The sequence below is a fragment of the Ammodytes marinus genome (genome assembly GCF_949987685.1).
Source record: "Ammodytes marinus genome assembly, chromosome: 4".
NCBI classification, from domain to species: Eukaryota; Metazoa; Chordata; class Actinopteri; order Uranoscopiformes; family Ammodytidae; genus Ammodytes; species Ammodytes marinus.
This window is the reverse complement of record NC_137233.1, coordinates 35,341,060-35,367,774: the sequence shown is the minus strand read 5'-3', so window position 1 is coordinate 35,367,774 and position 26,715 is coordinate 35,341,060. Positions and strand designations below refer to the sequence as shown.

Sequence of the window (26,715 nt, the reverse complement as noted above, 5' to 3'; positions counted from 1 at the left end):
CAGGTTCTCCAGAGTTTAGATGCCTCTGTCCACATAGATGAGGCCGTAAGGCAGCTCGTAAAAGCTGCCTTTGAAACTTTGGGGGCGGATTAATGCCTGACGTGACAGCTAAGCAGAGCAGAGATCTGAGCTGCTCACCTTTCCAGCACACTCAAAACGTTTACTGCTCTCAATAATAACCCAGCACATGAAAAGCCTGGAATGGCAGGACTGGGCCAGGTGAAAAGTTGTGCCTGCTGCATGTTCAATGCTATCTGACTAATAAAGAGGAAAATCCTGTGTATTTGCTCTTGGGTGGTTTTGTATGAGCTTGCACACACTTGCATCTTTTATGGTGAGACACTGCAGGTGAAAAAGATGACATTTGTAACTTATAGATATCATCATGAATCTTTGCCAGCTGATTACTTACATTAAAACTATTATTTCTTGTATTACAATATTTTTCAGAAATTTTTGAATTAATATGCAAATTTGGCAATTTCTAACTTCTTATGTATGAATTTGCATCTCTTAAAAAAAACACAAATCTTGGATACAGCCTTTCATATTTAGATAAGAACACTTTATGTACAGGTCTTAAAAAGGCCTTTTTGTCATAAAGCAGACAATTAACAACATATGAACAAATCCTTCAGAAATAACCTTCAGAAGAATGATTATGAAAAATGTAGTTTATGTAAGTGATTTAGAAGTTGAGATTTTTGGTTCAGAGTATAGAAAAAAACTAATGTTGAAATGGTTCTTTTAGATGGTGGAGAGAAATATACAGACGCATACAGACAAGGTTTAGTCAAATAAACACAGAAATGTAAATTATGGACCTTTAACTTATACAAGTATAAAAGAGGACATGTCATGGAAGCGAAATGGCCCAAAATCTTAAAATTCACTAGTGCTTGAAAAAACAATGTTTTTGCCCGCCATGACTAAAATGATTCCTTTTAATCTAATGTTAATACTGTACTGTAGGGTTAAGGTCATTGTACTGCAGCCACTGTGTACAGTGTAATCACAGGGATTTACACACCTTCAACTCCACTCAAACCTCTGCTTTACGAGGTGGAATTTCTGCACACAAACACACACACTCTCTTTTGGACTGTGTTTAAACACACACAATTTTCTGATATGCTCAATATTGCTCATTTTCTGTACTTCAAACACTGTTTTCCTTTTTTCCGGGATGCCTGCAGGCACTCTTTTAGTCACACAACACAATGCAGTCTTAATGTTTCACACTCCTGCTCCTCAGTGACCTATGTTGACTTGATACCACCGGCTCCCAGGCAGGAAGGCATGCTGAGTGAGCTCCGCTAAATTTCCGGTTACTTTGCATGGGAAGTTAAGTTGGAGAATTTTGGGAATATTCAAAATTGGGAATTATGGGAATGAACTAGAAATGGGGGTAATTTAAATGATCTGTATCATATCCAAACATAAATATAAACATTATGTTTATTCATAGGCAGACATCCATGCAACATAATACAATTAAAAAAACATAACATTTCAACAGATTTCAGTCAATTATTCCCTGAACAACAAAAACATGAATGTTGAGATTATACTACTCATCCCCTCCACCCAAACTATTTAATAAATCAAGTCAAATGCCCCCCCCCCCCTCCCATATGATGGAGGAATGCACAGTGCATGTAGGGGGCGTGGCCTAAATCCCTCTGCAGGAGGCCACACCTCCCTCCCCAATAACCCACTTCCGATTGTTAAACATTGTATTCTTACATTGTGTTTCTTTCTTTATATTCCACGTTAATGGTGATCTCTCTCTCTCTCTCAAATTCAAATTCAAATTCAAATTCAAAATTGGCTTTATTGGCATGAAAGTTTTTTTTCTTTTTCAAAAAGCAATATTGCCAAAGCATCAAATAAATCCAAACTCTCTCTCGCTCTCTCTCTCATTGGTTGTTTGTCCTCTTCCAGGTTTCCCTGGTGGAGATGAGACGGTATGGATCAGGTCCCTCCTCTGGCAGCATCTCAAGTCCCCCTGCATCCACACTATTAACTATCCATATTCTATTTGAGTATTAGCATGTAAACATTTTGTGATTTTCTATTATTCTCTCCTTGTGACATCTATTGCATGATGTCCGTCCTGGGAGAGGGATCCCTTCCTCTGTCACTCTCCCTGAGATTTCTCCATTGTTTAAAGTACTGTTAAAGGGTTTTTTACTAGGAGTTTTTTTGAGTCAAGTTAAGGGTCTAAGGGCAGGGTGTCATCCTGTACGGAATGTGAAGCCCACTGAGGCGAAGGTCTATTTGTGATATTGGGCTATACAAATAAAACTAATTTGATTTGATTTCAAACAGACCTGGGGATTGTAGTGTTGAGATGAGAAAGATGGAAGGAGGTGTGTGTGCGTCGGGGGTGTGTGGAGAGGGGGGGGGGGGCACATCCTGCGTGAAACCGCATCCTGAACAAGCATCGCTGCGTCTCACTGTAAATAAATACTCTCTCCTCCTGCGCGTAGCTTCCGTCAACTGTCACCGCCTTGGCTCCCCAATCACCTTCAAGTCCAAACAGGAAGGTGCAGGGAGGCGAGGGAGATGGCAGATATGAGCTTTAATTTGCTTCTCGCTGCACTTTAGTACCGGGTGCACGCCGCTTCCTTTTCTCCTCTCTCTGACCAGCAGCTGCACCCGGCCGCCATGGTTCCAGACCCCTGAGTCCCTTTTCCTGTCCACCTTTCATTAGCCTATAATCCTGGAGGAGGCTCCCCCCGCGTATAGCCGGGAAATCACCGTTTGAGTGGAACTCCCCCCTCTCCTCTCTGTTTATGTACTATTGTAAGAGACATTCAGAGCCACGCGTGGCATCCTCAAAGGAGAGTGCCGCCGCCTTGTTACCTTGCTAATCCCCCTGTGTATTATCACAGGAGATGCAACCGAACAACAAAGCATGACGCAGATAACAACTTGAGACGCACCAAGCTCTCAGACCGGCTCGCTGTGTGTCTGTTTGATTTATGTATCAAAGGCCTGCTTGTTGTTATGACACAAACCAGAACCTGCGTATTACTTGACAAAATGTTTTTGATTATAGACCAAACTAGGAACAGAAAAGGCCACTCGGCGAAGGCAATTTATCTGGTAGCAGCTCCTCCAGTTATTGTTAATTCCGTTGTCCTGTGTCCTATTTCAACCTTTTTCCTTGGAGAGTGAGAGCATCCAGCCCCACAGCAGCTTGTCAGCACTTCTTCTTCTTGCATTGTTTTATTACACTTGAATGAGTTGAGCTGAAAATTGCATGCAGCTGCCGACTGCAGCACATCAGTGTGTTTGGCCTGGGCTTTGGCTCTGCCCCACCAGGCTTGAAAAATCATTCGGTAACTGATTTGTCAGGACTGTGAGAGCCACATGGATGCTTTTATGCTGTATACAAACTCAACTGCCATTTAAATCTAAATGGTCATAGATAGATGTGAATGATTCATATTTATGACAATTTTTTGTATAAAATTGACGATTAAATCAACGTTTGTTTCACAGATAAACTGCAAATATAAGTCAACTGGAATGAGGTCAGCCCTGGCCCAATACCGTTTAATCTTTTGTAACAGCAGACATATTTAATTGTAATCAGTTTACTGCTTTAACAGTGATGCCATTCTATGTGGAAAGGATGCAACGCAGGACTACCACTATTCAAAACCATGAAAACAATTATCTTAGGTTGACGGAAGTAGGACTTTAGTTAAACATTCTGTATACGAAAAAATATGTGTTGTTTCAGTAAAATAGCTCATCACTGTTTTAAACAGGAAGATAACTATGATTATTTTTGTTAAGATAGCTACTTCAAGCAAACTCTCATTCATTATAATTTTTAGCAGGGGGGAAAACAGCATAGAGCAAATGACGGATATAAAGCTAAATATTTAGTGCCATCTGTACATAGTCCTGCATTTGACATTCATCAGAAATCAGCTGAATGTGATAAAACGAGTTCCCAATATATTGGAGGGGTCTCTGTCTCTCTGTCTCTGTGTGTCTCTCTCTCTGCCTCTGTCTCTCTCTCTCTTTCTGCCTCGGTCTCTGTCTCTCTCTGTCTCTCTCTCACTGTGCCAGCAGTGTAGAGCACGCCCTTGTGCGTAGCGGTTACATTTGTGTTGAGTTGTGGCATCTTGGCGAGATGGTTCCAGGCGCCCCCCTCTTTGCCTGAGGAGAATGCTCACTGGCCAGACATGTTTACTTGAAGGAGCAGCATCTCAACTGAGCATGTCACAACCTGCCCAGGGGGAGCGTGAGTGTGTCTGCCAGTTTGTGTGTGTTTATGTCTTAACCTCAGGACCCCCGATTGTTGTTTATTTCCTGTACAGAGACAAAATAAGCACATAAAGGCCAAAATGTGTTCTTCCCCTGGCCTTCACCCACCACATCAGCACAGCACTTTTCCGCACAAGTGGCTAGCCAGCAGCCTCGGATAATTGTACAATTAAAACAATTTTTCACATCTATCTGTCGGACTGATCTAATTCGCCATTCGATGACACTAATGGAGTGAGCCTCTTTCTCGCTGTCTCCAAGCAAAAGCCTTTTCCCTGTGTATATCGCACGACAGAACACATTGCCATGGCGGCAACAGAGGAAAACAGAGAGAGCCAAGAGGAATACCGCTGGATTTTTATCAAGCAGGATATAAGTGAATAAAGTTAAAGAAGCAGCAGTTTTCCTAGTGACTTGTATAGTGCAGTGGGGAGGTTCCATTGACCCTTGGGTGAAGAGAAAAGACCAAACAGGGTGACCCTCTTATTTTCTGAGACAACACTCCTTTCAACGAACGCTGACATTAATAATTGATCATGACAAAACACATTACCAGGGAAGCTGAATGTGAGAGAGAGAGTTGAACGTGTCACATTAAAGTGGGGGTTTAGACATTCAGCAGCATGGGGAGAATAAAATGGAATCTTTCATTCTTTAAAGCCTCTGGACACTTGGTATATAATATATGATATCACAGTTGGGTGTGTCTGATTGAAATAATAAATGTTCATATACGTATTATAAAACTTGGTTAAAAAGACAGCTCTTTTACCTTTCTAGACGGTTTGACAGGACTGTGTTAAACAGTAGCCATGGCAACAGTCATTGTTTTATAGAACGTCCGGGCAGACAACTGCCATGATTGGTTCAAAAATACTTATTGTGTTATGAGAACCTGAGCATAGCCAGCCTCATCTAAACTGACATTTCTGTAAAGTTTATCAAACTGAAATGACAATATTTTTTATTTGGATTGATACATATGCTTAAATCTTTTCAGATGCTTACTATCTCCAATACATGACATAGTTCAAAGTATTTGTGGATGTGGGTTTCACAGGGCTTTAAAATAAACTGAAACATGCATTCCCACTTCAATATTTTTTGTGGAATATTGTGTCCAGTATCTAAAAAGGAGTATGATCTAAGATAGCATTTAGACACAGGGTGTGAACACAGAGGACCGAGCCACACTTTGACCTGGATATCCTGCATCTCCATCCGTCCACCCAGTGTGTGGAACGAGGAACACAGATAGGGGACCACTCCTAACACAAGTGCAAAGGGGGGAAATGCTTGCACGGCGTGGCTCTGCCCTTCACAAAGCAGCTCCAGCAAGTACAATAGCTATAGCAGAGCAGTTTAATGTTCATGAGCTATCCTGATGGGGATACACACATATCCATTAGATATGAGTCCGCCTATAGAGGGGGTCTGGTATTAACCCACAAGCAAGTGCCCCATCAGCAGAGAAGGAGAAAAAGCATGCCTTTTATGGCAAGAGATGACAGACTCAAGCCATTGGCCACAACGCCCACAAATGAGGCGTTAAGTGTAGTGGCAGGGCAGCCGAGAGAGAGAGGAGCACAGAGATATGACCCTCTCTCCTCAGCCATGCGTGAATATGCCCTCTGCCTTGTCTTATGCTTCTCTGTCTTGCTTGTTCTCTAGCACTCCCCTCTCAAAAAAAAAGAAATCGAATAAACGCTTAATTGCCCCGACAACTGTCCCTAAAAATAACAACCATCGGCCACAGTTGATTATGAAAAAATGCAGTCGTGTAACCGTTTAGAAAATGTTGCAAACGTTCACACCCCTAGTTAAGATGCATGTTCTAAATATGTTGTAATTGTACTTTTTTATTATTTAGGGCCCCCTTGAAATAGATTGGTTCATCTTAAAACATGCTGACAATAGAACAACCAGCATTTGTAATTCTGCAGCCATGTAATGTGTCATTTTTTGTAATTGAATATTAATTCTTGTACAACACTTGGAGAGATTCTTAATGGATGTTTTCTGTAATTAATTAATGGCAGACAAGAGGCAGGGCAAGTGCGGCAAAAGCTAAAAAACACAACCTGACATGGAGATTGGATATGAGAGTGCGGCAAAGGGGGGCCTGCTGGGAAGGTTTCATCATCGCGCCTGCCCCCCCTCCCCCTTGCTGCTGGCAATGGCAGGAGATGGGGGGTGGGAGACTCCTCTTCACAGTCAGAGATTTAATTGCACGCAGATTCCATTACCTCTGCACAAATGTCACATTCTCTTCTGATCAGGGGGCACAGCAGCCACTGGCAGCACGGCTGGCAAGCAGCCAGACTATAGTGCAGAAAGTGTTCAGCCAATCAGGGCCTTGCAGGGCAGACAGAGGTGAGCAGAGGGACAGAATACACTACAGTATGCCAAAGATATTAGAAAACACAGGAGAGAGTCACCAAACACAAAGCAGCTGACGGTGCAACAGTCAGATAGAGGGCAACACGCCGTATAAACACATTTCAAATATTTCATTGATTTCAGGTGTGAAATTAACTGTATTTATTTGAATCATTGTTATGATTATTTTTACACACTTTTCAGTGGCAATGGTTGGTAAATCTTGGTGTATTTTTCATATTCATGATCCTATAATTACTGTAGCCTACAATATGATATAACTCCTTACTGTAGCCTACAATATGATATAACTCCTTAGCAGTGGAACCTGAAAATACATTTTAGTTGTCAGTATTAAGAGTTAAATATAAAAAAAAATTAAAAATAAATTAGACCCCAAGCAATAATGCCTCTAATGTATTATTATTGTATAGCTCTGAATCTGGACCTCCAGGATTAGGGGCTGTGAATTAGCCCTGACTGGCTCTGTTCATTTTAAACTAGGCAAACTGCCATTCACAGCATGAGTTCCAGACCTTTTCAAATGGCTGGCAATATCAGCCATGTTGGCAGCAACTCAGAGACCTGGAACTAGTCTACACAAATACGGACATGTAGTTTAATTAATAAAAAAAAAGTTTACTGCATTATTGGTCAATAAAATCAGCAAAATATTCAACCCTATGTTGTACTAGCTGTGACTTTCGCTCACATGCATGCTCACTGGCCTCAACAGCTGAACAATAAAACTGATGAAAAGCTCAGAATACATCTGTTGGGATTTGTGCAAAGCTAATTATGGCCCCATACAAATGAGTCTAATAGTAAGACTTAGAGTTCTGGAATCACTTCACAGACAAACAGCACACAAACATTACTGTATGAAATAAGAGACGGCTAAGTGGGAGGACTGCCACGTACCCTGATCACTGGTGGAAGACAGATTGGCACTCCATTCAGCCAATCAGAATTCACCGTTCAGTCTTGAGGGCAGGACCCGCGGGGGTTTCACAGAGGACACTAACCAGAGAAATACAGAGGGAGAGAGAGAGAGAGAGAGAGAGAGAGAGAGAGAGAGAGAGAGTAGGAAGGAAGGGGAAAGATACAACTATTACAAACAGGAAGTGCAAGGTGGGGAAAGCCCCTACGCTGGTCCACCCAGCCCACATCATGTACAGATCAAGCCCCAACCTCAGCGATTTTTACCAGCATCCAATAAGGAAGTGACCACAACTGTAGTAACCAGGAAGTGCCACTGGGGGTGGTGCCAAGACCGAGCAGTTTTTCTTTGACTCACTTGTTAGATAGGCCGTTTTCAAAGTCTTATTAAACTTATTTACAGCCTGGGCCACAAAACCATTTTAGTCTGTATGTTTAGGTCATATCTCCATGACAACACTGAGGGGGGTGAATTTTTTTGGAACACGCTAGTTTTTATTTTATCGGAGGTTAAAATGTATTTGCGCGATCTCTTGAGTGACAGCTCTCCGCCTGTTGTCCCTCACTTTGCCTCGGAGGTATACGTCAGCTATCTCCCTCCCCCCGACGTGAGGCGGAGTAAAAATCTCACAAAATGGCGACGCGCACAAACCAGGATTATTGGATGCCGTGAGAATAACTGAGGTCAGCCCGGATGCTACATCCATATTATTTACTATCTATGGTACAGATATGACATAAGGCTGGCAAAAGTAAAAGTGATCATCGTCAGCCACAAGTATTGGTTATGTTATTATGACACACTGATTCCTGTCGGCACGCCTGGCCTAGATGCATATCAAAGTTATTTTCTTTCCTATCTGAAAATGCAGATAAGCGGCTATGACGGACAATGTCAAATATCTGCAAAGGAGTTTGTATCTCTGGTTCCTGTAAATATGTCACATATTTGCCCTTTATAAATGTGCTGTGTTCATTTTATAGATATATATGTAGGTGTTGTAATGTGTCAAATACATAACATAACACAATGACAACAACGTAACTAACAACATAAATATAGAAAAAATAGCTATAAAAATGTTACCACTGCAACATTTTACAAAAACTAAATGATGGCATGACACCAACAAAAATCATTTGCATTGGAGAATACATTCACAGTAATACAGTGACCTGCAACCTGCAAGTGGTCTTGAACCTAAGAAAAAAATAAAATTCGAAACACGTGTTTTACATAAACGATGAATGACTTGTAGCACTACAAACACATTTGAAACAAGCTTTGTGGTTATTCAATAACCTGATGTTACGCCCCGAAAGCATTCATCTGTAGCCGGATAAACAAGTGGAAAGATGCTAATGACTTCCAGATACGGTTCAGATCATGCAAATGAGGCAGAGTAATAGATGGATCCTGCTTGTGTCCCTGTCACAGGAGTCATGGCAGCATGTGTGGCTTGTTGCCTTGTGATGTATGTATGTGCCACTTTGCTGTTTAAATGTAGCTGTGTCTCTAGCAGCAGCAAAGCAATTCAGTTCCCATTTAATCGGCCCTGCACTATGAGAAAGTGTGTCAGAAACCAGAATCTAGAACTCTAGCCGTGTAGCCCCTCCAACCAGACACAACAAAGAACACAGTCCCATAATTCACCATGTGGATCGGAATTCAACTTACTAACCCCATTCATGTACAGCCCGTTGTTTCCACAGCCCGTCTACATTCCTGGGCCTATACTATCAGGCCCCAGATAAAACCTCTCCGATTACTCTGTTGCATCCCTGTCATTTCTCCCAAAAATATGTTGATCCCAACAGAAATTTTCAACCAGCAACCCTCTGGTCTCTAACGCAAGTTCCAACAGACTGAGCTACTGCTACTTTGTGGCCTTTATGCAGGGCCGCCGCTCCCTATACGCAGGGTACGCAGAGCGCGTAGGGCACCAAGTACCTGGGGGGCCTTTTTATAATTTAAATTTTTTTTTTACAAAGGAAAAAAAGATGATCCGGGGCCCCCCAAAATTGAGGTTTCTTAAAAAATGTCATGATAATCATTACATTACAAAAAATACATAAATTAGTTATGGGGCCAATCATGTGGCAGTACATGTTAGTTATTTTTTAAATAACATTGTTCGGGGCCACAAAGATCAGGGGCCTATATTGAGTCATTAAAAAAAATAAACAAAGACTTCAAAGAGAGAAGGATCTTCGGGATAAGGGATTATTTTAAAAATTCCCGAAGCTGAATGGATTTTTTAAACCTAAAATACTAAATAGCTCACATGGACACAGTTGATTTAGCCATAGTTTTATTCTCAAAGTGCACCAGATTGATGAATTTTACATTAAAAGTTTAAATTTTTTCTTCCGGGGGAACATTCCCCCGGAGCCCCCTAGAAGGTCCAGTGTCCCCACCACAGTCTCCCAAATTCAAACTCAAAAGGCACTTTCACACAACACAGAGGGCGTGTCAGCAAACCAAGATCTTCTTACTAAAAAAATAAATTTGCCAAGCTGAATAGGCAGCAAAGTGTACTTCAAAAAGGCTGTGACTGGTAGTGAATAGGCCCTGAAAGTTGCTTTGGAGGTGAGCTATCTCATTGCTAGGGCTGTGAAGCTGCATAGTATAGACATTAATATTGCCAGCTGCTATCGAAATGGTAAAAACGATGTGCAGGGATGTCAATTTGTGCACTAATCCTGGCTACTCTGCATTTGCAACACAGTATAACAAACATGTTCAAAAAACTAATTATAGAAAAAAAAAATCTCTGGGGTTGCCAAAAATGTTTTATGTCAAAATGGCGTCACAGCCCAAAAAAGGTTGGGAACCACTGCGTTAACCTGTTCTTTCTGTTAGTAAATGCTGTTCGCAAAAACTCATCACTACAGAAAATGTGCCAAAAAGCAGTCGCAGAGATCTTGCAAGGGCAAAAAAATTCCGCTTGCGCTCTACGCGCGCGAGCATCTTGTTTTTTTTTTTTGGGGGGGGGGGGGGGGGGGCTCACTGACAGGGCACCCAAAAGCTTAGCAGCGGCCCTGCCTTTATGCATGCCAGCTGCTCAACACTCGACTCAACCGCACTTGGCTAATCCCCTCTTTTCACTCAAATTACAAACTATGTCAGTTACCAAAGAAACCCCACATCCAGACACTTTGCAGCGCGTGCGTTAATTGACGGTAATTTGTGAGTTTTCTAGGCAAACTACACAGGCATTTGAAGCTGTCCATCCTCGTTGAGGGATATGGGGTCAGGAATGACCAGGTGCCAAATGATGGTTGGTGCAGTGTGGGCCATGTGCTGCACATGTACAACATGTCGAAAATATTTGTTGTATAGGCTACTGTCATTTTTGTTTGCCTCTCTTTAAGTCCCTAATAACAAATACATTCATTCTATGACTGGGACACAGTCAAATCAGGGGGTGACTGTACAGTCAGGCTGTGGGGAGTCTAACTAATTCTGACAGTGACTGAAAATTATTTAAGTAATGTCCGACACAATCGGGCATTGGCGCTGTATCGGATCAATGGCTTGACCCATTAAGTCACACCACTCCCAGCAAACCTCATCTAATAAGAGCCGGTCTTTGGGAACACCCATGGCTGACCCATGCTGCAATGGGGGACAATTACAAGAGAGTGGTCTTTCAGAGGCCGACGCCCACTTGACCCGGTAGCGTCGGAGATCCACATGATTTAAAACTCCTCCCCAAGATGTGCTGACAAGGTTAGAGGGTCAATGCAGACATTAACAGGTCATTGTGTGGCCCACTTGGGAACAATTACTCCCAGTCACAGCTAAGTGGACACTTGATTGAACACGACGGAGGCAGGACACACTTCCCACAGATAACAATCCCCAGAGCCATTTAGGATAAAAAGCCCTTGTGATACGGCCTTTATGGGCAAAATTCATCTTTCTTTTCCCACTTTTAAAAATAATGTGAGAGCCATTCTATGGGAAAGATGATTCCCCTCAAAAGCATTACTATTTTCTAGCAATACTCATAGCTGCGTATGACACAGAAACAATTACAACGTGGGAGAAAAAAAAAACTAAACAATGAGTTGTTGAGATTTAATTTTTCATTTGTGGAAGAAGAAGCGTCTATCTCATGAAATAAACGGTCATGTCTTGCAACAGACTTTGAGAGAATACTTATATTTGACAATCAAGTTCAAAACAACAGCTGCAAAACCGGACAAACACTGAAAAAACTGAACTCTGTGAGGTAAATTCAGCACTTTGCAATAAATCTGTTATCTCCAATTAACTATGTGGGTGTTGCAGATTTTATGCGGTTCAACCTTTAACCCACTGACAGTTTGATCCCCTAGCCCAACACAATGACTAAAACTTTGCTTCAAAACATCTGGTGTCTTCCACGTAGACTGCTGAAACAAACAACCTTCTTAGGCTTGAGTAATTTCATGTCACAACTTAACAACAATCGTGTGCTTTCATCATAATGTGTGGCTTTGACAAGCACTGTAGAAGAGATACAAAAAACAGATGTTTGGGGTTAGCTACTGCAGATACAAAAACAAACAGGGTATTGTGATGTGCATCTCTGTGTAAAATGGTCACTCTTGTCTTGCAGTCTGTGCGTACACAAATAGGCCTTATCGATCTACTAACACATTTGCATTTGCATAAGCTGCTTGTGGTATTGTTTATGTTTTTTTAGGGGCTTTGTTTGTTAATTTCTCTGTGTTGGAAAATTTGTTTCACATTGTCCCTGGATCTACAGTGGTGGCTGGTGCTGCAGCTGTTTGTTGTTAGTGGCTGGAGATGACACAGCTCACCACTTCTCCAGCAGACCCACAGCCCAAGAGGCCAGCACAGCTGCAGAGAGGGAACCAGACTGCAAAACGCATGCAGAGAATAGAAAAGAAACTTTGCCTTTTTTTTAAGACAACGAGCTGAAGAAATCCCTTTGTTGACAGACTGAGTGGTGGGATGGCCAAGAGGAAAGAGAGACAGTAACGGCCCCCACACACATCCTACCTCTACTGCGCGTCTACCTCGCGTCTGCGTCTGACTTTTTGTCACAGACTGTGAAATCAACGTAGAGCGAGCACACATCCAACCTCAGACGCACTGCTGAGGCGCGTCGGAGGCACGTCTGCAGCGACGCTCCCCTTCACCTCAGGAGGCTCGCCTATTTTTTTTCTGAGAGCAGCGCGTCTCTCTCGCGTCTCTGTGCTTTAACTGATAGAGAAATACTCTGCTGACAGTCATACCAGCAGCATTCACTCTAGTTACACGTTTACCCGGTGTGTTTATTTCAAAATAAAACATCCCTCAGTCGTATACGCGAATAATCCCTTTATTTCACGATTTAATTGTGCAATCAAAATCCGAGGGATTTAAAACCTAATTTTCAATTAGTTCTGGCATTTCATTTTTGGATAAATGACACATATAGAGATCCAATATAGTGAGGAAATAAAAAAGATCATGATGAGCGCAACAGTTTTCCGTTGCTCTATCTGTGTCTACGGCCTTCTTCTTCCCCGACCACACCCCCCTCTCTCTCTCCCGTATAAATCAGTAAAGTGATTTTTGAAATACTCTGCTGAGAGTCATATTGACTTCATACTGGCAGCTTTCGCTGTAGTTTCACCATTTCCTGGTGTGTCCCCTTCAAAATAAAACTTCCAACAAGCGAAAATATGGCAAAAAAAAATTAAAAAAATGGCAATGGGGCGCACGGATTACTGTCCAGACTCAATATAAATCATATGCATCATAGATGACATGAAAGAACTTCATTTTTAATGGGAATTATCTATGAAAACTCTATGTAGAAAGATAGGGCTTTTAGAAGCAGCGCTGCAGCAGCAGCAGCTGCTGAGACGTTGCATGTGTGTCCGAGAAAAGTCCGAGAGAGGCAGCAGTAAGGTAACGCGACGCGCTCCAGAGGTAGACGCAGGATGTGTGTGGGGGCCGTAACTGCGAGGTCGCTATGTGAGGGTGTTATTTGTAAAACTAGTGGTGGCAGGTACTGGTGCAACAGAACATGGTTGATCTGTGATCCGTAAGGACCAGCCCTCACGGTTCGGCACGCACGTGAACCGCGGATTGGGAGAATATGAAAAAAAACGTGTGTGTCCAGTGATCGGTACGTGTAATACGGAACAGTTAGTGGCGAACGGGCAAATAATGTGGGATACCGTAGGCTACTGACGCAATTCCACAGCACATCACTTGAGTTTAGTAGGCTAACAATATTTATTCATTTACATTTGGCTGATCAACCTCAACTCAGCCCAGTTAGGATAGTTTAGTTTCAGTTTAATTTTTCATCTCAACGGGAGTCAGTCTAAAGCTGTCTCTTCTTCCTTCTATCTTTCTGCCTATCTTTATCTCTCCAATACACACCCAGTCACTACTATCCATGCTTAAAGGAAGCAGGATTATAACCTAATTATGCACTTAATTTTGTTTTTAAATATTTTAAGATTCTATTTAAAATAGCCTTTGTGGACACAGGCTATTTTGTAATTCACTGTGGATTTTATAAAATAAGATCGACAAAGATTGTGTCAAAGAGACTGACAAGGGGGCACCCTTAGCTCAGTTGGTAGGGCGTCCCCCTCATGGGCCTCGGCCAGCAGCGGACCCGGGTTCGATTCCAGCCCGCGGTCGTTCTCTGCATGTCACTCCCCTCTCTGCCCCATTTCAACTCTGTCCTACACTATCAATAAAGCATAAAAATGCAAAAAAAATAATAATAATAAAAAAAAGACATTGACACGATCCGAACCATGAGTTTTGCACCACTAGTGGCTGGTATAAAATGTACAGTACACATCATCTCTACCATTGTTTCCTTGAGCAAGGCACTTAACCCCAAAACGGCTCCAAGGGCGCTGTTATGCTGCCCTACAAAGGAAAAAAAGCAGTAACACATTTTTTTTCAAAAATGTGTTATTATTTTTGTGCCATTGAATTATTTGTCATGTGGACAAATATCTTCTCTCTAATGTGTAGTATTTTGTAGAAAATAGGGTGTCGTGATCAAAAATACCTACTGAAACCAACGCAAACAACAGTAACTTCAGAGTTACTGTATCCTTCCATTGTTTTTAGCTGTGTTGAAGTTAATAGTGTACTCCACCTATGTTTTGCCTCACATCCAAGGGAAATGACTGAGTGTTTTGCAGCACCTTTATGTTTTTGTGATTCATTTATGTAGACTACTTTCCTTTTGAGTTCCTTACAGAAATAAAGTTTTTAAAATTATATCTTTCTGATCAAGGCACTGTCTCGCTTGCTGACTAGCTAGCAAAGCCAACCTAACCTAAATCCTCCACAACATCGCTCACAGAGACCACCAAGCTAACATCAGAGAGCAGACAACGTCCTTTTACATCCTCCTTTTGAATCAGTTTTTTAGGACTTCAGAGGGGTTTACTAAACATTTTGTTTCCACTGTCAAGGTTGGTAGTAGCAGGGTTTTTCCTGCATAGAGAAAATGTTGGCGCCCGCCAAAGCGGATTTATCCAGCGCCAAAGGAAAATCAGGAGCGCCAAAATGATAAAGATTGAGAATAAATATAGCTATTTAAAACCTCTCCAAATTCAGCCCAATTAAAGTCATCCTTCTTGAGGGGCTGGGCAATAACTTGAATTTCATTTTCGATTACTATTACGGCTTCCCTCAATCATGAAAACAAAATAATCGTTATTAAACTATCATTGTTCCGCACGCCGGGGCATGCAGGATTTTAAATGCAGCGAACCCTTTCAGCCGAGCGGTGCGCTCGCTCGGCCCCTCCCTCACCTGATAATTTAGCTATCGGCTGGTCCAGAGAGTAGGAGGGAGAGGTTGCGCATTGCCGGGTGTTATGAAAAACTTCTAGATGATGAGAATAAAGGTTGAACTAATTGTGTTGTCTGAAAACACTTCAGATTCACAACAAACTAAAATAATGTGCAAGATATGTCACGCGCGGACACGCGAGTCACGTGACATACGCGACCGTGAGACAGAGAGAAAAAAAGGTATACGACCTGATCTGCACCTCTAAACATCCCGACCAATTTGTTTATTCACTTTAAGTCGAATCATAGTGGTCTATGACCAAGCAATCAATGAATAAAAAACACAGGAGGTTTAAAGCTCCTTGACTCCTGCCACCACAACTGTCAACACTACAATGCAACTGCCTATCCACCCTGCTCCATTTACAATGGGTTATTTTTATTTTGACATATTTATTTTATTCAATTATTTAAAATTATTCACTTATTTAGCCTATTTCTATTCTCCCTGTTTTCAGTTCAATTAGGCCTTTGTTTAAAGTCCAAAGTCATGGTGTTATTAGAAAAAAAACTTGTTAAAAGTCAAATAAATGCATAATGTTCTTAAAACAATGATTAACTGTCTTTAATAATCGTGATAACACAATGTGATTACTCAAAATAATCATGATTAAGGTTTTTTTCATAATCGAGCAGCCCTACCTTCTTGCAATTTCCATGGTTTAGATCAATTAGAAACCATTAAAGTATTAAATAGGTAGGCCTAGTCATTATTAGTATTTTGACTTCATATCTACAGGTTGTTTATTGTGATTTCATAAGCGTCAGTGAGCTCCATGGTTACGCAGTGAAATGCTCTTGAGCTGGACAGAAACTCCCATCTCCAAACCCCACACCCTCTTAAAATACACAAACCGTTAGCCTTTACTGTTGCACATAGTCAGGACTCCAAAAAAAGTTGGTCGCGTACTCACCCCCAAAGGCCCATTCTGAGCCAGGAAAAACCCTGAGTAGGGCTGTCAAATGAGATTATCAAATGAGATTAATCACAGGATGCTGTGGATTAATCACTATTAATCATGATTTATTCTACCATTCGAAATGTGCCTGAAAATTTCGAATTTTCTCTGTATATTGTTGTATGAACGGAAAGATAAATGACAGAAGGTGGATATGTACATTTAAAATTAGTCATTTTATTAATTGAAAATCCAAATTATGGTTTTAATACTGAAAATATTTGATGGATACAAATTTTAAAAAATGCTTGAGTTGTAAGGCAAGGCCCACCCTCTATATTTTTTTTATTTCATTTTATATAATATTAGTAGCTTCAAAATGCTCAAAAACCTCCCAAAGCAATTGATACAATTTGATTTGAAAAGTTACTTTGACACATAACAAAGTAAAAGTAATTTTATGATATAATAATAAATGGTTTAAATAAATAATTACAATAACATAAAGAATAACAGTAACATATGCAATTTCATTGTACAGTAAGGCCTATCAATATCAAACTAAAGATGTTATCACATTGGTCATTATACTGCTTTTTAGGGTTACAATATGAAATGAAAGTTACTGCCTTTTGCTTTGGTATGACAGTTTGTTTTTGTAAGCTATGCAAAGGAAGAATACAGTAACTACCAAATAAGAATAATATGTAGAAAGAATGACCTAATATAAAGCTAAGAAATGGCCACATACACTCTAAAAATTGTTTCAATGGTGAAGTCCAAATTACTCTTTTTGTAAATGTATATTTCTCCCACTAAATCAGTTTAATTTCTATGTGCTTTTAATTAAGTTTCACATGGATAAAAACAGCAACAGCATGTGTTGGCTACTGCAGCAAGTTACGTTATGGATGTCACCAAACCTCCTCCACTACAGAGAAGTAAACATTTTGCGTTTGTTCATTGACATAGTCGGACATAAAAACTAAAGTGGATATTTATATCCACTTATATATATATATACAAGTGTGGGGCCATATCTTAATGATGCCTCGTTTCCACCAAGTAGAGCGGGTTGGAGCGGTTCCGGTTATTTTGGCTTCCATTTGCCAAAAGTTGGGTAGGGTACGGATATAGGCGAGCCTAATCGCTCTAAGCCGCTCCTATTTTCGGTACTCATCCGTATGGGTACCAGCCGCCTGAAAGGGTGCCGAAAAGGTGGGGCTATACACTGCCGTAGTTGATTGGTCGAGAGAATAATTTCCGCCGTGTGTAGTCACCTCAACAAGAGTGAAGAGAGTCTTGTGTTTTGGCGAAAAATGTGAGCGCAGCACTGTTTATTGTGTGGTGTTTTTCCTAGTCATTAAATCAATCAGTGGGCTACATTGTGTCCAACTGCTACGATGTCACGTAGCTGCCGCAGGCAGCACTGTTCGCTCACTGTCTCTGTCGGCATGCATCGAGCCGTCTCTGTGCGTTTACCTGCATAATACGCTTACAACACGGGGGGAATAAATAAAGAAGCGGCTGGTCTGACCAAGCAAAAACGAGAGACCACTGGCTTGACCACAGTTGTTCCACAGCCCGATAGTTTGACCAGTATTCTGGCGGTGGCTATCGCAGTCCAGCCTAAACCCGCCCTACCAGTAAGGGTTGGGTCGGCGGTGGAAACACCACCGAGGTTCTTAAAAGCGAGCTGTCCCGCTCTGAGCCGCTCCGACCCGACCCGCTCTACTCGGTGGAAACAAGGCATTAGAGGGTTTTTGGGTTTTTTTGCGAACAAAAATGTATAAACAACCATCACAGCCAAACAGCTACGGATAGCTAAAAAAGGGTAACTAACAACAAGGCCACTCCAAGCTGGCCACAACTAACTAAAATAAAAGGAAAAGAAAAAAAAGCAATTCACCTGAAAACACCCACAAACAGTTAAGCGCACACACTCAGTATCAACACCTAATGAGGCCTACTGAAAATAAACAATTAACTCAAATCCCAATGTATCTTCCATACAGGGAGATAAACCAGAAATCAAGCCTGATGCTCTCACAGGTAAAATGGGCAGGGTATTTTACTTTATGTTATTAAACTGAACAACTGTTTGTTAATGTTAATAATGTTAATTTAACAGTCAATCAAAACTCACCTCCCCCACACACTGAGCACGAATGCACGAGGGGGGCGGAACTCAACACACCCCACTCACTGTGACTAGACTAAATTATTTCAATCAAGGCGAAAATATTATCCTCCTGTTGGAGAAAAAACTCTATGGTACAAACAGTACGATCTTCCAAACAGCACTCTCCTGAAGCAGCAAGCAACAGTAAATGGCTGTAACACAAAGAAAGAAGGTTAACACACTAGCCATGTAACCATCTGTTACTTAATGCGAAAAAGGAAAACACCACATACAATCCTCAGGGACACACACAAGGCACCTGCACGAAAGTGACGGATCGGAAACAGTGGAGTGCCAAACTTTTCTCTCACTCATTCATACTTACCGGTCTTCGATGAGGCCAGTTAAGCAAAGAGGAAGAGGCGTGGCCACCTGGACATTCTTAAAGATGACGGGCCAAGCCTCTATGGTCAGTCACATGACTTTGTTGACAAAGTCTCGAGGATAGGTTCATTCAAGGTAAAGACCGTGGTGACGGTCTGAGTGAGCTCGAAATATATACATATATTATATATATTTATATATATATATACTTCTCCAATTCATTAATGACCCCCAGAGAAACAACCTTCACAAAGAATTCAGCAAAGTGACACAACATTAACCCATTTTGCACATGCAGAGTAAAAGAAGCAACAGGCTCGCCGGCTGACACATGTTGTGGCCGTCAGCTTTATTCACCAGGACCGTTTGGTAACCAAGTGGGCATCATGTGAATACCATCTGGGTACCACTTATTTAAAGCTGGCATAAGTCCCGTGGCAGCACGCCTGGCAATGAGGAGAAGGGAATACATTGCATAATTTACTTAACATGCATTTAGCGTTGTACCCGTTTAATACTAAATAATTTGTTTTTTTTACAGAGCCAGATTCCGCTGTCAGCCAAATTACATTGAAAGGCGACGACAAACAGAACAACCGTCAAAGGGCTGATAAAGGAGATATCGAAATGTTAACCAAATTAAATCGCATTTACCACCAAGCATATTAACGGCCCGCAATCCATTTACACCAAAGACATCTCCCAGTGCATTATGCACTGCACAAAACCCATAAACAGACAATAAACACATTGTAATTATAATGCCAACTCTTTAATTACGTGTGTCATTTGGGGATGCTTGAGCTCACTAATTGTCAGAGTGACGTGAAAGGATTGGGGGAAGCGAGAAGAAGGAGATCAAGCCTCCGGCCCAATAAGAACCATATTCCCCACTCTCCAAGCGCGATAGAAGGCAGAAAATTCAACTGGCATGGTTCCAAGCAAGAACAGTACAAACAGCCTTAATCAGCAGGGACAAACTCCATGCAAATCATTTACATTAGCAAGTGGAGAGAAATATCTAACGTTTTCACTCCCAGAATATGATAGCAATGGAAATATTTGCCTGCAACTTCACTTGTCTTCAGGTTGTCTTCATACAAAAATTTTTTTAGCTCAGTTTCCACTGACCAAATCTATCTGAAGAGACTCACATGTATCAGCAGAAAAGTATATGCTATTTATGTTATGCAAAAGGTCTCTTTCCGCGTCTTTATCAGTCGCAGGGGGGCTTAACACTTGGAGGGATGCTGACAGCATCTTTTAGCGCTACGTTCAGGTTGGGACAGCTGGAGCATTCGCTCTGAGCCCTAATATCGTTGTGGATGGGCCCTTACCAAGCGGAGTTCAGTTCAAATATCAACATGCATTCTTTAACACTGCTGAGTATCCCTTAAAGTGAGAAACTTATTTTCTCTGCACTATAACTATGCACTGACAACTGTATGTGCAGTTGTGCAGTAATTCAAAGATAAGAGACGAAGACAAATACCTAACAACATTAGAGTTACTAAGTGAAATGAGTGATGCCAGTGTGATAGTGGAGATAGATCAGAACCATAGATAGTAGGCCTATATAAAATCAGATCAGAACTGAAAGCTGTGTTCCACACACCGAGGCTCGTCCAGCTCAATTGACAGACAGCTGAGTGCTGTCTGATGAGCCGGACAGAGAGCGTCGGAGGGATCCTCCGCCTCAAAACATAAACGTGTGAAAAAATTTATAAATAATCAATTAGAGTTTACCTAAAAATAAGTGTGCCATGTTACTGTTTATTGTATTTAGGATTGTAGCTCATTTGGACGCTGTTTTGACCGTCTGTTTTAATTTGATTTGATTTGATTTGATTTATATTTATTTCGTCCATGGATGTCTTCCAACAAAACTCATTTCAACATTCTCACATGTACAATCCATAAAACTTGGAAAAAATTAAAAATGTTTTAATTTAGGCTATTAGCGATATTATATCTAGCCTACTTTCAGTTTCATTACTGAGTCGCCACGAAACGTGATTAGTGTTCTTAAAGATAGGCCTACTTAGATTATAAAACAAGAGGTCTAAAACACAGATGATAAACACAGGACTAAAAATCTAGTTCAATATCTAACCTGTAGAGGGCGGTTATACGCTAAACAGCTTCTAAACGGCCTGAATCTTATAAGATGAAGAAGACATTCTTTATTGCTTGAGTATACTTCAACTGAAAACGTTTCGACGCACTTCGCATACACAATCGATCTATGAGTAGACAGTATGTAGTATATAGATGGTGAGTATGTAGGAGGGAGGACGTTAGTATGGCTTTCCGAACACAGCCATTGTGAACACTAGGAGCAGGTGATCTTATATTGCGATACAGATATATATTTTGATTTTGTCAATTCTGTTGAAAATCTATTGTGAAACTTTAGTATGGATAACAATGGCCTATTTAAAAGGTCAGGATAGCAGTGTGTAGAAATATGTGATGGATGGCAAATTCACACTGATCAAAAATAAATAACCAACCCTGGCCCTTGTGATATAGATAGTGGAATACAAACAGTGTTTTGAAATGTGTTTTATGTGTGTTATGGCGCTTTTCCACCGCATGGTATCAGCTCGACTCGACTCGACTCAACTCGCATTTTTGGCTTTTCCACCGCAATTTCATGGTACCTGGTACCACGTAGCGGCTGCTTTTTTGGTATCGCCTCGCTCTAGGTTCCAAGCGAGCTGAGCCGATGCTAAAAGGTGACGTCGGCAGACGGCCGGCCACTGATTGGCCAGAGACTATTGTCTGGCCAATCAGTGGCCAGAGACTACCGGCTTCATTCTGTTGTTTATTCTCCCCAACTCTCCGGGACTTTTGAGTGTATTTACGCCGCGTGCAGCCTTCTCTGGCTCTCTTTCATTTGATTTGCATCACAGATCTGAATTTATTTTCCATATATTCGCTAAGCTCACCCAGTGTTGGTTGTTGGGGAAGTTACTTATCATACGAGAGGAGACATGTAGGGCAGCTAGCAGCTAGGCTAATAGTAGCCTGCTGGGACAGACATGATAGCGAGCGATTACATTACAAGCCTCGGACTGAACTGATTACCTCAATAAAATATTCAGGCTGAGACACGGCTTGCATTTGAAAACACGTATCCTGAAACAGGCACTAAACAGCCAACTTTATCATGCCCGTGTTTACGTGCATAGGGATGTACGTGACGCATCCCTACAGCTGACTGTGTGGCAGAGTCACACATCGGGACAACAACCATCCCTTTTAATGGCCCGTAGCAATATTCTTCTACTTCTTTTAGCAAACAGATACAAGTGGGGTATTTCTTAAACATTTTTCATCCGTGTTTTTGGCGGTTGGTTCAGTTAATAGTGCAACAACTGCTCGCAATTTCTGCTCTGCTACTTTGCTCCGGAGTAGGCTTTCAGCCCCTTACGACGACTCCGCCCACGTTCAGCAGGTACTATTTGCGGTGGAAAACGACCCGTGCTGCTACCAAACCAAGTTGAGTCGAGTCGAGTTGAGTCGAGTCGAGCTACATTTGCGGTGGAAAAGCGCCATTAGTATGCTTTCTTTGCTTTGAGTCTAGGTCACGATTGGAAGTTATTGTTATTGTAAATGGATACTCAAAAGATATGCTGGTGTTGTTATTTTTAGTACATCAACATTAGTGCCATGGAAATATAAGCCATATTTTTGATTTTACTGCAAATTCTCTGAAAATCCAAATTGTTTAACTCATCAATAGAAACTAATTCAGATTCAGAAAGCTCCTAACCACCAAAACAAACTGCATTATGTCTTATCAGAAAATACAAAGTTATTTTGGACAAGAACAGAACTACTCACTATGTTCAACAGGCAAACTTAATGTATATAAGGGTTTCCTTATGTCTATTTGCGATGCAAATCAATAGGGACAGGACGGTTCATGGCAAATCAACATTAGGGCTGCAACTAACAATTATTTTAATAATCGATTAATCGGTCGATTATTTTTTCGATTAATCGATGAATCGGATAAAAAAAAGAAACATTTGTAAATGTCGCATCTTTATTCAAAAACTGAACATTACTTCAAATTCACAGTGCAGACTGCAGTGTCAAAACACCAGGTTATTGCTCCAACGTCCCGGAACTATTAAAAGTAATATTAAATGATAAAAAATTAATAATAAACCCAACTGGGATAACACAAAAAAAAAATACAATGTATGATATACATTTATACAGTATATAAGGGATGTCCATGGTAAACCAGTCAACCGATAATATTTTTAACCGGTAAATACTAACGGTTAAAAAAATTAAATCATCTTAATTTCTCTCAGATGACAGGAGATCGTTAATTTGTATTGATATTGATACCATTTTCAAGACTCCTTAACGATCCAAGTCTTTATTGATATCACAATTGATCATTTTCTATCATTTTGTTGAAATAGAACTTGTATTATTGCTTTAATTGCTGATATGATCATAGCTCAAGATAGGACATTAAACAGGTCATAATTCCATCTTTACTATCTATTTTATATTGCTGGGAAAACAAGTTTCGCCAAAATCTCAAATTTCTTTTTTTTTGTGTTGCATTTGAACACATCAATCATATTACTGAGCCGGCCTGAACACATCACAGTTGACATGTTTGCTACTTTTTTTAAGCTAACTAGCTTTATATCCTTCCGATTTTAACATGGATTTTAAAACTGGATTATTATTTTTAACTGACGGCGGGACTTTCTACACCGTTCGGTTGTGTGATTACTGCCGCTGCTTTGAATGACTGTTGATGCGCCGATGCCGACTCTCCGAGCACGTCTGCAAACCGTCTGCAGCAGCAGCAGCTGACAGAGTTGTTTTGGACTAGACGGATACTGAGTTAAAGGACTTTGTTTAACCCAAAGACAGCAAAGGTACAACACTTTTATATAGGCCTACAGTCCAGATATGACCAAAATACAAGCTGTGGCCGCTCACACTATAGCTTTCCCGCACGTGAAGCGAGCCTTCACGAGCGGAAGGCTCGCTGTGGGCGTGCATGAACCTGTCGGCGGCTGGATGTAAACAATGCCGCGCCTGCAAGTGACTTATTAATCGCGCGACTCAACGAATCGATGACCAAATTCGTTGCCAACGCTTTTAGTAATCGATTTTAATCGATTTTATCGATTCGTTGTTGCAGCCCTAATCAACATATAACATGCAGAAATGTATGCTATCATTTTAAGTGATCAACTTCATGCAAACTAACTTGTAGACCTATGTACTGATGATACAACTCTACATGGGTAGCTGTAGCTAGCAACAGAATGGCTGTACAAAACAAAACGTTTTTTTCAAAGTTACATATGTACAGCAGTGGTCATGTGGTCTGGAATACCGTTACTTATTTATGGATCAGAGTCCAAACAAGAATTAAAGTGGCCTTGAATAGTCGACTACAGTATTAACATATACAGTACGTGGCAGTGCATGTGCTGGACAAAGATCACACAGTGAATTATTGAAGCTGCCATAAGTACAGTTCACCCTGAACTCAACTCGATGAATCATCAGTTAGGCAATGAGAAAGTGTCTCCACCGTTGTTTACATATTGACTGTGGTTTTGCCCTGATGAGAACAACACGCAGCATCTGATGGCATGAGCTCACACTTGGTGGAAAAAGAGCTGCCGTCGCTGTGAATCTAGTAGGAGATTGGGGTGTTGCAATCAATGAAGGTGGTGAGAGACTCCAAACAACAAACAAAAACAAACCTCTTATTGTTGCCTTAGCATGACATCACACATTAGCTGAGCTGGTTCTGAATCAGTCTATCCTTCAACAAGCTACTCTAATATTCACCACTCAAATTGCTCTCACCTTCTGCTTTTTCCATTCTTCTACGTCTATGTGAAGTTCAACGCAACACTTCACTGTGGCCTGCATGGTCTTTTTACACACAGGACCGCTACTGATGAAAGAGAGCAGAGTGACTGAGTGAAAGAGAGAGTGCATGAAGGATACAGCATTTTCATCCACTATTCATCTCATATTCTAATGTAGCCATTATGCTCTAAAAAGAGACCGCTCATCTATTCATTTTATGGGGAATTTTGCACAAAAAAAAGATGACACTTCGGAGTGATTAAGATTCTTTGAATTAGCCCTTCAATCACTGCTTACACAACACATTCAAAGCTTGTACAGCACACACTCCATAGACACATCATGAAAAGGCTTTCAGAAAAATATCCAATAACACAGGTCAGATGCTTGCCTAAACCACAGCACATTGGCAGCGTTTACAACAGGTACTGTAAAATGTACAAGAAAAGGCAGTAAACAGTCAATAGTAAATGTTTAACAGCAGTGAGAATGGGAGGAAAGCAACTCTGGAAAATGTGTGCATGATGCAGAAGGCACTTTGATGTCACTTGTCAGTGTCACTCTATTACAATCAAACACTGTACCTGTAGTAGATCATGTTCGCGTTGCAGGAAAATGCTGGAATAATAATAATGATTTTTAAAACAGAATAGAGTGTGAATGAAAAACCTCAGGATTTAGTCACAGGGAAAGTTTTAGCAAAATATTGCAATTTCTTTAGATATTGTCTATACATTCACAATTAATTATTTGAAAATTGCTAAAGCTTCAACTGAAAACTAAAAAATTACACTAAAATATGAACAAGAGAATAAATGGATTGTGAAACAAATGTGGGTCCTGTTCATACACAAAAACCATGCATATTTGGAGAGTAAGGCACACACTTTCTATTTTATTTTTTAAGATAATTTTTTGGCATTTTCAAGCTTTATTAGATAGTACAGAGTTGAAAATGGGAAGACAGAGAGAGAGGGGATATGACCTGCAAAGATTTGGGTCAGATTTGAACCCGCGACTAATGCAACGAAGGCCGGAGCCAATATGGTACGCACTCTATCCACTACACCACCGGAGCGCCCCCAACTTTCTACCTGTTTTGACCAATACAGTCACTAGTACTACTGTCACATAGACTAACATCTAACACTGATGTTCTATTCACGTCACTTTAAAATGTACAGAAAATGTATTGTTTTTCTCATGCTTTAACTATGGCGCCTAAAAATAGAACAAAATAAGTACCAAATAAAGTTTCAGTTCCAGTTCAGTTTCCCTCTAGCTCACCCACTCATTCTCTCTCTGTCTTTACCTTGGTCTTTTTCTAGATGAGATGGGTAGTCACTTCGATAAATGTCTTGAAAGCCACAAAACAGTACCATGAAACATTATTTCCATCCCCTATATAAACGTGTGTTGTTTACTCATTCATAAGAAATACAGGGCAGTGACAGGGTCATGAAGCTAAGTCGGTATATTAACTCTTTGGGATCAACTGTACAGAAGCAGGAGTTCAAGAGTTTGTGTTAATTTATGCTATTGTAAAATAGAAATCAGCACAACTTCAACTCTTTATTCTTGTCTTTTTTTGCCAACCTTCTTTTTTTTGCAAACCTCAAATTTTGTTCTTCAACACAGCTCACATTTTAAACATGAGCAACGTGCCTGTTGTCACTGCCTGCTTTTATGTCAACCTCACAAACAGTGTGTGGTCTTGGGAAACTGGGGAATACTTAACGGTACCAGTTCATAACATGAAATGATGCCGATTATGCTATATTGATTCAAACTGCATTTACGATTAATTAAACCCAATTTTCATAAATCTTAATTTTCATCTTGTGTTGTAATACATAAGAATCAAAACATACTTAACCTAATGTAATGATATCGACAGTTGTTCTTCCATAACACTATTTTGCGACTGGTTCCATGAGTGACCCAGAGGTCTTCTGAGATTGCTGCTGTATGATTTGGGCAAGGTCTTTGCAGGATCAG

The 26,715-nt window shown here is 40.8% G+C and overlaps 1 protein-coding gene across 8 annotated transcripts in view; it reads right to left on the bottom strand.

Annotated features, from left to right (window-relative positions):
- The window catches only part of foxp1b (forkhead box P1b), a 222,337-nt gene that overhangs the window by 187,932 nt on the left and 7,690 nt on the right, over positions 1-26,715 (bottom strand). For all 8 annotated transcript variants that reach the window (XM_080025667.1, XM_080025672.1, XM_080025674.1 and 5 more), the window contains exon 2: positions 7,588-7,686. The gene's annotated coding sequence lies outside the window, so the exon portion shown is untranslated. The remainder of the gene's footprint in view (positions 1-7,587; positions 7,687-26,715) is intronic.